Consider the following 11,493-nt stretch of genomic DNA (forward strand, 5'->3'; position numbering starts at 1 on the left):
ATTAGAAAATTTTGACGGTTCTAAATGGGATTTTCTTGTTTCGAACGGTTTCTTATGTGTTTAATCCACACTTACTGAATGCTTTAGGAGCTTGATATTTTTTGCTAGCCAGAAACTGTCTAAATATGGAAACCAATTTTTTCTGAACATCATTTTTCTTTACATCGTTCTCGTAAATTAACATAATCATTTCTTGTGCTGCATCTTGTTTCCAACTGTGCTCCCCATAATCCTTTTTTTATTTTTAGTTCCATCAAAGTAATTAAAGAGTATACTACAAAAAAATGTTCATGTCATCAATTAAGGTTTTATTACTTTTATTGAATTTGATTATGATTTGCAATTGAACCTGCTCCGAACGTATTAGTGTTTGGATTAACCAGCACAGTATGACGGTACTGAATTGTTTTTGAATAGAAGAAAGAAGAAATATGAGTTCCACCCTGTTTTTGCAAATCCATAAATCCAAGATTGAGATATTTTTACTTTTGAATCATGCAATGTTTACGAGTCTTGTATTAATTTAAATAACTTAACAGAAGACCTTATCAATTAGTGTTGAGGTGAGTTTAATTGATGTTTTAACCAAAAGTTATCTTAACATCATTCGAAATAGATGTTAAATTCGTATAAAACGTTTGTATATGAAAAGGTGACCTGGGCAATGGTGGTAGAAAATCCTAAGATGTCGGACTACATTGGTTCAACACTCACCTTATTGATTCTTGGATATTTTAATGTTATCTTATTGAATCGCTTTCGAATTCTCTAACGAAGAAGTTAAGTGCCTTCCTCGTTTGCTTTATCTCGGCCGACATGCATAATCTCCCGATAAGGAGCGAACATATTTAACGGAAGCTGCGAACAGCGTCGTTTCTGGCTTAAGGTCATCCTTGTACACAATGAAGGATTAACAAAAAGTCTTCGAGAAGCACTAGAAAGTTAGCGGAAGAAACCGAGAGCAATCCAAAAACGAGCAAAAGATAAAAAGTGAGATTGTCGAATGCTAATTTGATCGTTCTGGTTTGACCTATTCTGGGTTGGTGATAGCACGGAAAGAGGGGAAATAAAGAAAATAGGATCCCCAATTACGTCAATTAGCTATGTCACATCTCATGCTACGGTGCCGTATGCGTGTAAGGGAAGTTCTTGATAGAGTCATTCATTCAATCACAGTGATTAGAATTAATCGTCAAATAATTTCTCTCCTCCGTGATTGACTTATCGCGAGAAAGGTTTTTTCTGCAGTGATTTTAAAATTTTCGACCACAAAAACATGAGGCTGATAAAGTAGCTGTGTGGGGCATAACCTGCGGCATGAATTAATGTGCGTCCTCAATCATCATTGATGCTGATCAGTTGGTGGTTTAATCGTTCGTGGCAAAAACAGATGCGTTTGTTTCGGCTTAGATTGTTTTGAGAGAGTCTTCAAAGGGTTTAACAAAAAACCTTTTTAATAGTCTTTTGAAAATAAGACTTTGCTGTCACAAGTTGTGGCTTTAGCTTAACATTTTCGTTTAATTTAAGCTTCTTTTATAATGCCATTTTATTGAGATAAAATTGATTACACTGTTAAAATTCCTCTCACTTCTTCAGTGGCGAGAACTTTGGGCTTTCGGTAAACAGGTTCTTAAGTAATCGCCCAACCAACACAAGAGCACGCCGAACAGATTGATGTGCAAAAGATTGGAAATAAATTACGGTTAATACGATAAGATAATGCCTTTATCTCCCTCATATGTCGAGGTAAATGGTCACACTAATACACACAGGTTTCTTCACTCACGGTAGATATTTTGTCCGACAAACGCGAGGAGTAATGAGCCGTTTAAACCAAATCTGTGCAGCTTTCATTGATGGATCTAATCAACCGTACAAATCCGGTAGGATTGACCAGCACATCGCATGTCGAGGATTACTCAATGTCCAGCCGTAAAAGCACTCCCCAAGATGGAGTCATTAGATAAATCGTCAAATTAATTGTCATCTCTGAGTAGCGCCTCTGAGTGTAATTAATTCTGACGAACCATTTATACCAATCTCAAACCCTTCGAAATCAGAATGGAATCGCATTAGCATGCATACATTCCTAATAGCGTCTCTCCGTGTTCCTTCACGGAGGGTTTTAGTAGCAAAGATGCTTCAGTTAAAAGATTGCGTTGCGTTGGCCGCCTCCGACAATCGGGTTTCAAAGGTCCACTCTGAAGGCCACCGAGACGATGACAGCATTATGACCCCCCTCGATCGTGCGGTTCGGTCACGCCCGAGGTTATACACCGAGGTTCTGGGTGCGCAAATGTTTGCACTCGAGATTCCTTCGCGTGCGAAGCGAGTCGATCGGTTACAAATGTGTGCGCACTACAACAAGCGTTGGGTGGTTGGTAAGAATCGTCCTGTTTGCTATTGAAATTACATCACACCAGGTCACCGCTTTATGCTAGAGCTCTCTTTGTATATGCAAACTATTCTTTGGAATTAAATGTTTCTGCCCATTAGCCAACGGTGTATTTATCGCATGGTGAATAGCTCAATCTAAATTTCCACAACTAGCCTTAGGTAGGAAGCTTTGTTTTCTGCATTGTATTTCCTATTTGCATAAACATGCCAAATCCCAATGAATTATAATAATGTTCAAGAATTTTACACCACCATTTTGAAGTTTTTCGAGTCAACAGAGTAAAGTTCTTTGGCGTTAAAAACTATGCATAACACATGATAATAAAGTATGACTTAAGCTGGTACGGCCAACACAAGGTTAAGAATGTTTTCATTTCATTTGAAATTCATTTGAGTTTTTATTTATAAACACAACGTCAGTCATATAATCAGATAATGAGTAACAAACCAAATGATGAGTAAAACTTGTTCGAAAATCTTCAAAACTGTATTTGAAAGTGACTTTACGCATTTCACTTTTTAAGAAATGAAATTTGAAAGTGATTTCAAATGTTGTTCCTACTATAGTTGTCACTAAATACGTTCAAGGTAGAATGACCTGATATAAATCTGATGAATTAACCTTGAAGCTCTTCAGCGCGATCGCACAAAAAACTTGATTTTGATTACACAATTCTCGAAATTGCTACAGAAGAACGATAATTCCATCGATTGAATAATAAATTCCACAACGGGCTATCGGCGATTCCCCACGGTGTGGGGTGATTTTTCTTTTCAGTATTTGAAAATTATTTATAAACTTTTTATTCTCTGCATCTTTATGGCAAATTTAGGCCAGTTGTGAACGATCGCCGAACGCCGCCGATTTTGTTGCAACCGGTAAACTGCAGAGAAGCTCGGTGCGATGTTTCTGCCTCCAAAATGCGAGCTTTTAAACGACCGCATCTTCCTGCAAACTATTTGCCTTCCTGATGCCTGCAAAATGTCAACAGTGTCAACTCCACTGGCCGTGCGGACAGGTGGATCCTGATGGTGGGGGCGGAGGTAACTTGCGGGCGAACCACGCTGAATCGCGAACCGCGGATCGCCGTGTCGTGTCCACCATTTGTTTGGCGCTTTCTGATTCTGTGTTTTGTTTTGTTTTGTGCTTTGGCAACCGGCCACCTTTCGCACCTCCACACCGGCACACATTCCTGACGTGGTGTGTGTCCATGTGGTAGGGAAACAGTCAATAACACTTCCCACCTTCCAGCCAGCCGGAAGAGTCGGCTGGCGCCATGCTGTGCCTGTGATGTTGGTTTGCCGTCTGGGACCAGCTTGTTGGGCAAGGATTTTCTTGCTGGTTTTCTTGCCAGTTTGCTGGTTTTTATGCAGAGAGGCGTCTGCAAGGGTGAGCGGTGGGGCAACAGGAAACTCAGCAAACGCTACGGAATGGCACTGGGTGAAGGAAAGTAAGTGTGTGTTGTTAAAATTTTCGTTTCCTTCACCACCAATTTGAGAGAATGGTCAAATTTAGAATTTGTTGCCGAGAGAGACGTTTTTGCACAAAAGTTTTATTCATAAATAATGTTTGAATTTAACAGCTTATCGGCCTTTTAATATTTTATCCGTCACAAAAAAAGATAGTGAGATGCTGAAAAAGAAGATCTACATAGTTTTTATTCAAAAACACGATTTGGAGGAGTTTATTTGCACACAAATATAGGTCAAATGTGATAACGTTTGCATTAAAAAAATAGACAAATTTTAACAACTTTTATTGCAAAACAGGAAACGCTAGAGACTTTCTGTTAAAAGCAAAATAAAGAGTAGCGTTTCTTTTAAATTCCGAACAAGTTTGACAACTGCAGCATGTAGTTGAAACCAATTAAACCAACTACGTTTGATTATATGTTAAAACATTCAGCTTTATGGCGGACCACGTGACTAAATATTATTTAAAGCCAGACGGCGCCCTAGTACTTTATGTTGCTTTTGAAGCTTGTTACAGTATATTTAAAATGTTTTGGGGTTCCTTAACTCCGCCATATAGTGACTGAAAACCAGCGAGAATTATTCGAACAAAGTCGCTCTTCTTCCTGTCAAGACTTGCGTATGGAGTGTCTTCTGGAATTAAGCTACCTAATCAAAAAATATCATAAAGAGAACGATCCAGTGGTTTGGACATACCTGGCCACAGTAAATCATGCGCAAAGAGTATCGGAGGAGTTGAATGGGTCAAGTATAGTTTATATACCTCACACTGCTAACCCTCCTTATGCCTCTCAACTACAACCAATCGAAAAAAAAAACATTTACAACACTTAAAAGTAGGATCTATTCCAATATTTTAAAGTCCAAATGAAGTAGCATTTGGTCATGAATGTGTTACAACAACTGAAAACCATCCCTACATGACTGGTTTTGTACTTAAAAGATGTAACTTTACAATAAAATTTTCTTCATTTAATTAGCTTGGTAAACTTTTTTCTTATTGCTGATGAAAATTTGTCTATTTTTTTAATGCAAACGTTACTTGCAGTACACATTTATTAAACCTTGTTGTAGGTTAATCAAATAATGTAGTAAATTAATCATTTGGTAAAGTACCTGAAGAAAATTTCCAAAAACGGGATAAAATATGCTAAATTTTACATTAATGTAGGTACAAATGTATTTTTTCGAAAAGGTATATTTCACTCATAACTCTTAAGATATCTTAAGATTACATCAGAGCCCCGTATGCCCCCAAGGACGAGCTATTTTTAAAAGCGATAAAACGAGGCTGTTATCACGTTATCAGCACGCAAATTGTGCAGTGCGTTCCCACCAGCACACCATGTTTTCGAGCTAATTGTTTCCGGTGCCACGTGGTGATTCAGCACCTCCGCCGTTGGAGCAACTTTTACTCGTTTTGTTGACAGTTGGCGAGGGCGCTCTCAGGACACGTAGCGGGTTAGAACACGTGGCGCGATCGGTCGTCGGTGGCCAGCATCACCGACCTGTGCCGTTTGTTTATGCTTCCTTTATCGCAACTTATGTCGTCGAGTGGGGCGCAGAAGACGGCACTTCGGAGAACTAATATGTGGGAATCCAAAACATGCGCGAAAGGTCTGCAAAGGGTCCCTCCCTCGCCTGCTGCGAGCCCTCAGCGGATTGAACGGTGGAGGGGCCAATTCTATGCGCGATAGGAGCAAGAATAGGCCGCCAGAAGTGCATCGGAAGTGCAAGGGTGAGTATTGCCTGTGTGGTGCAAGTGAAAGTGTTGCTCGGATGGAGTCGTTTGCAGAAAGTATGTGAACCGCTACTATCCTAGCAAGTGATGGCTTGTTTTCTGTCTATTTCCTTTTTTGTGGACGAATCTTCATTACACCAAATATGTGGTAAGTATATTATTCTAGTTTTTTATTTCTCCAGAGTATATTTGATTTTCACCTTAGCTTTGTATTTGATGCTGTTGTGGAAAATCGATCGGAAGATGAGTCTTGTTTTCTGTGAGTTCTTTTGTGTATTTAAGTGTCATTAATTCCAAAAATATCTGCTGTTGACTATTTATTTTTCAATGTTTCTGCCACGAAACCAGCCAGAGTGCCCATCTGTAGTGTTTATTCTAGAGGAAAGAGGAAGGAATCTACAGGAATATCTCAGAAGATTATTTTAGTTAATTGATTCTAATCCAGTCCAAATTGTTTATTTTACTATTGTTTACTATTGTACCAACTTATGATCAAGATAGATTCGAACCTATGCCACCGATGACATGTGCTTCGACGTCTATGGGTCATGTTCTATTCTGCGTCCATGGGTCATGTTCTATAAAAGGTCCACTTTATAAGCTGTTCTATACGATATCAATGACATACTTAAACGCAACCGGGTACATGATGCTAATGGGCATAATTGATGTTATTGAAATAATTATCGTACACTTGCGCTACAGGAAAAAAGATAAATCATCCCGCGACAACTGTCCGTGTACGGCCTACATTCGGCCACCTGAACGTGGTGTACTACTAATCTTACAAACAAAGCGTTACAGACCGATCTGTACATTAATCGTTTTTTAATTTGCCATATAATCGATCGGGACGATGGGGAAAACCGTGATGAGGAGGTGACGGTTTTGTCATTTCACGCCCCAAAAAACCATGCGCGCCCCCACACGCTAATGTCGAAGGGTGTTTGTGTGTGGTGTGTGGGTGCGTGGAGGTGAACTCGCCATGACGCATGAAGGATCGTCGGCATGATGACGCCGAGTAATTGTGAATGGCGGAATGTGGCGCCCGTCGTTCGGCGAGGACAGAAACTTCAAGAACCGAAACGGCGTTAGGGAAAAAGAAGTCCCCAACTCGGTGCGGCGCCTCGTATCACATCAATTCCTTGTCAACCGGAGATGGCGGTTTGGTTTACCGTTGGGTTAAAGGCATATACCTAAAGCCTCCAACTTGCCTGGGCTATGGGTGTACGCGAGCGCACAAGTGTCTCTCCTTTGGGGTGGAATAACTTCCCCGATGTATCCCGATACCAATTATGATACCCGCGACGGTGCTGCTCAGAGACACCCCAGGGGTATGGAACGACGTATCCGAGGGGTGGAGGTATGGGGTGTGTAATCAATAAACATTAGTTTCAAAATTTGACACCCACCACCTCCATCGTGTACGATTAATATTTCATTTTCTACTCCCTACTACTCCCTTTTTCTTCCCCCCCGAATCGCGGCGTTTCTTCTTTTCTTTCTTTTTCCTCATTCACGTGGGGGACTATCGATGCTTCCTCAGGCCCCTTCCTTCCCTTTCTTACCACCTACATGTCGCTAGGCGCGTAGATGGAGGTGCGTCTTTAACACGTTGCGTACCAAGCGTTTTAGCACAATTTTTAGTACAATTTTTCTAATTACAATTTGTTTATAATATTTGTTAAACCGATTGTTTTCGAAGGCCAAGCAAAAACTTAGCTTCCCAAAATATTTATATAAAATATAACAATAATTTTTATGTTGCATTTTCATTTATTTATAGGTCAAAAACTTTGTTGTACTAAAACTGCCGTCACCCATATTTGGGTGACGCGGTACGCAACGTGTTAAAAAGGTTCCTTTTTTAAGCATTAGCAAAAAAAGTCTCGAACATCTTGGATGGATAACCTCTTATCCTCTTTTTCGTACGCACGCCAGTCCTGAGTCTGTTACGCGAAGACACCTCCTTCACTTTCCGGTAGGAAAGGAAACAAAAACAAATTCCACCTAAAAAGAAGAACGCGTGCTAAAAGATAACATAACGCGCCCATCGGACATTTTGGGGCGGGAAAAAGTCGTCAGCCGAGTCCGGCAGCAGGCGTCAGGCGCGCTTCGGTTTCGGCATCCACCCGCGCACATGGGCGCTCGTGCTTTCGGGCCATGTGCCATTTTTAAACCGATCGGTGGAAAGAGATATCTAGAAGCAGGTTTAGAAATGACCTAGAGGGGGTAAAGGAGACAAAAAGGGAAAAGAAAACATACACTACACACACACGCACACATTTGCACATCACACGGCAATCTTTCGTTAAAACGCAACTTATCTTTTTCCACCCACCAAGCGCCACCAATTGTGCGGTTTCTCGACAAAGCATGCAAACATACATGCGGGGCGCGCTTCAAGTCGGGCCATCGATGGCGCTGATATAATTTAATCTTATCGTCAACCCGGTGTCAGGGAACAATCGCGGGTACGGTATGGGGTTGGGGTGGGTTGAGGTATGATAAGGGAAAAAAACGCGTAACATATACCGCGCCAAACAAAACAATCCACCGGGAACAACAGAACCCATTAATAGAGTGCCTCATGACGGGAAGAAGTTGAAGAATTAAAAACAAGAAATTCTCAGAAATGCCTTTGCCATTGTGGAACATTAAGCAGTACGTGCATCCATTCCATAATGGCTGCAATGCAAATGATCTTGAATGATGAAAGAAGTTAAATTATAATATAATTTTTCCATAGTAAGTTATAAAAATTAATATCAAGCGTTCAAAAAAGGTGGTACAAATTACCAAACATTTGATTAGCATGATTACATACCATAAATGTTGAAAATTGGGTTGATTATTAACACCTTGTGGCCAATGACCCACATGATGGATGACAGGCACTAGTATAGTGGTAGTGTATGGTAAACGTACAAATTTATTCTTAAGGAAGTTTAGTCAATCTGTTATTTAGACACAAGTGTTGGAATTTGTGTCTAAAACAAATAAAAAATCATCGAACCTATTAAATTTTCTAAAAACGCTTGGCAGACAAAGCGTTAACACTTTGACTGCCATGTCACTCAAAAGAGGGTGACAGTAGCAACTAATTCCAAAATCGTTTTAACCCATAAATAAATGAAAATGTAACATATAAACTATAGTATCATTAAAAACAAGTTCTTTGGGAAGTTAAGTCTTAGCTTGGCCTTCGAAAACCGCCGGTTTAACAAATGTTGTAAACAAATTTTATTAAAAAAGACCACTACTACCAAAAAGTGCTAAAAACGCTTGGCAGTCAACGTGTTAAAAAAGCCGTTTAAATCTATTAATAGCTTTTTAAAAACACAAAAAAATATTTTTCAAGTAAAAGAAACAGATTTATGGTGATTGAAAAGTTCATCAATTTATAAATTTTTCAAAAACAAGAAGTTTCCTTTTTCATTTTCCTCTTTAGTAAGTAGTACACTAAGCTGCACTATACATCACATTTAGCCAATTTCTAAACATTGTATTTGTGCCGCTTTATGGGATTAAGAAGCTGTACTAAAAACAACTATTCGATTGGTACTGGATGTCCGAAAAATGGCAACCATTTCCCAACGGGCCTCTACTTGCAGAGGTTCAATTAATTTCCGCATTCCTTCCCTATCTTGCCCTGGATCGGTATTGTCGCCAACCCTTTTACTTTCTCGCCGCTCCCTCCAACTCTCCTTCTTCTCTTTCCCCCTATCTCACGTGTGCTTGGTCAAGCTCGACACTTGATGCGCCGGTCTTTCATTTTTTTTTCTCTTTATTTCTCCGATAAAGAATGCACTGGAGTTTGATCTGATTCATGCCGTCGGTATGCGCACGCGGACGGTCGGTTCGTTGCTGCGTTGCACACATTTGCACTGCGACATCTCCCGATTGGCGATTGGCAGTGACCTACGGGTGACCACAGGTGGTCGAGGTTATGCTGCACTGACCGACCGTGTCGATGATGCCCTCCTGACATCGGTACCGGGGGGGCAGAGGCCAATCCATTTAGTCCGACACCACCATTATGGCTCGCGCGCGCATCCACGCCATCGTAAACTTTAGCGTGCGATCGTTTTTTACGACGGACGTGAAGCCGCAGCAAGCTGATTATCGGTGGCAATTCCAATTCCAATTTAGTTCCAGACACACATCGGAAGGCCGACCATCAGGGCGGGACGCGACCCGCAAACAGGAAGGGGTCATAAAATTGCAGCTGGGAGAAACGGCACTGTGAGGGTTTTTGCTTTTAATTTTTGGCACTAGATAATGACCGACCGTTTCATTATGTTCTTTTTAAATTAAACAACATCGATGAACTTCATCATACCGGGGAATTAAAAGTATCATTGCGCAATAACTCTTGGCTTTGGCAATAACTAATTCAATATTTCATGAAAAAAGTCAGATTCCTGTTTGCCCGTCGATAACAGAAGGCGTTCCGAGTTTAATGTAAATAAGAATTGTTTTGGTAAAAAGCGTATGCATTTTGTCTTCCATCGAGAGTTAGAATTCGGCAACACAGGGGAAGTATCGAATCAAATTACAATTGTCCGAAAGTTACCGCTGATAAGACCGTTTAGTACATCTTTATGGCACTTTTTATGGCACTCAACCAAGTCCAATTCACGGAAGATGAGAAGTTGGAATCCCAGGAAAATGGTGTTTGCGGCCTCAACTGGCCATTAAAAGTAGGCTGAGTAACTAAGAGCAACCTTTGCCTTTATGTTGGTGTATGAGGTGTTTTGATGATGTTGTTTTTTCTAATGCGTTTCCCTTGTTCTACCAGGCGTTACACGGTAGCGTCTGCGGATCTTGATAAAGCACTGGTTGCTCCCGAAAAAAAACCACACACGGCCGCGGGGGGATTTTTCGGCCCGGATAGCGTGTTGTTTCGCCACTGTCAAACGCAATTGACAAGCGACAAGCACGTTTCCGGACTGGGGCGTCGTGTCACTCGCGCGAAACCTCGTTGCGCTGAATTTCACCTTCAGCGGGAAGTCACACCGGGGAGGAGATAAAGGCCGTAACACAGCACCGACGGCGCCTCCATCGGCGCCCGGGACCTTTTTGAGTTGCTCGACAGGATAGAGAGGAGCTGACTCAGTCCCTGGCGTTGGGTACTGGGGGACGCGCAGAGACATTGCAGAAGGGCGGAGGAATTTTATCCACCCTCAATTGGCACTTCCCATTAAGTCAAAACAAACATTATTTATGTTTGCCATCCGACTCGCAAAAGGTCGAACGCATACAGCGCCGCGCAGGACGAGCGCTCGGTGTCTTAAGACGTGCCTCTCAATGACATTCCCATTGTTGGCCGTTGTTGCTGACCCCGAGTTGTTGCCAGCAAGCGTTATTGGCTCCTGGCGAAGCGCATCGACGTTGGATTGTTTTATTGTCTTCGCGGCGTGGCGTATGGCACCAAAGGAATGCAATTGTATTTGATGCCATAAATTACATTGTACTACACTCCTGAGTGCCACGCTTGGGAAAACCGCACCGTTGGATTCTGCAAGGCTTTTGGTGTGACGTAGGCTGATTTATCGAATGGTGTGTTTTATTGAATGCTATACATTTCAAGTTAGATTTCCTTAGCATAACAGGTTGCCTTCGAGGGGTCCGTTTTTGGGTTGATCATCAAAGTTGAAAGCGTTATCATCCTTTCCAGTGAAGATAAATCCAATGCTAAAAAAGGATTAGGTCACGCTTCAGATTTTTATTTGTCCTACACGTGATTTATCTTTACCGCGTTTGCACGCCGCCGAATGGAACCGGTTTTGCGGTCCATGCTTCCAGTTCCGCTGGAGCTTTACAACGACGGTTGATTTATGTGTATCGTTATGATGACATTTGTACGTGCTCCTAATTTC

Source organism: Anopheles coustani, chromosome 3 (genome assembly GCF_943734705.1).
Source record: "Anopheles coustani chromosome 3, idAnoCousDA_361_x.2, whole genome shotgun sequence".
Classification (NCBI taxonomy): Eukaryota; Metazoa; Arthropoda; class Insecta; order Diptera; family Culicidae; genus Anopheles; species Anopheles coustani.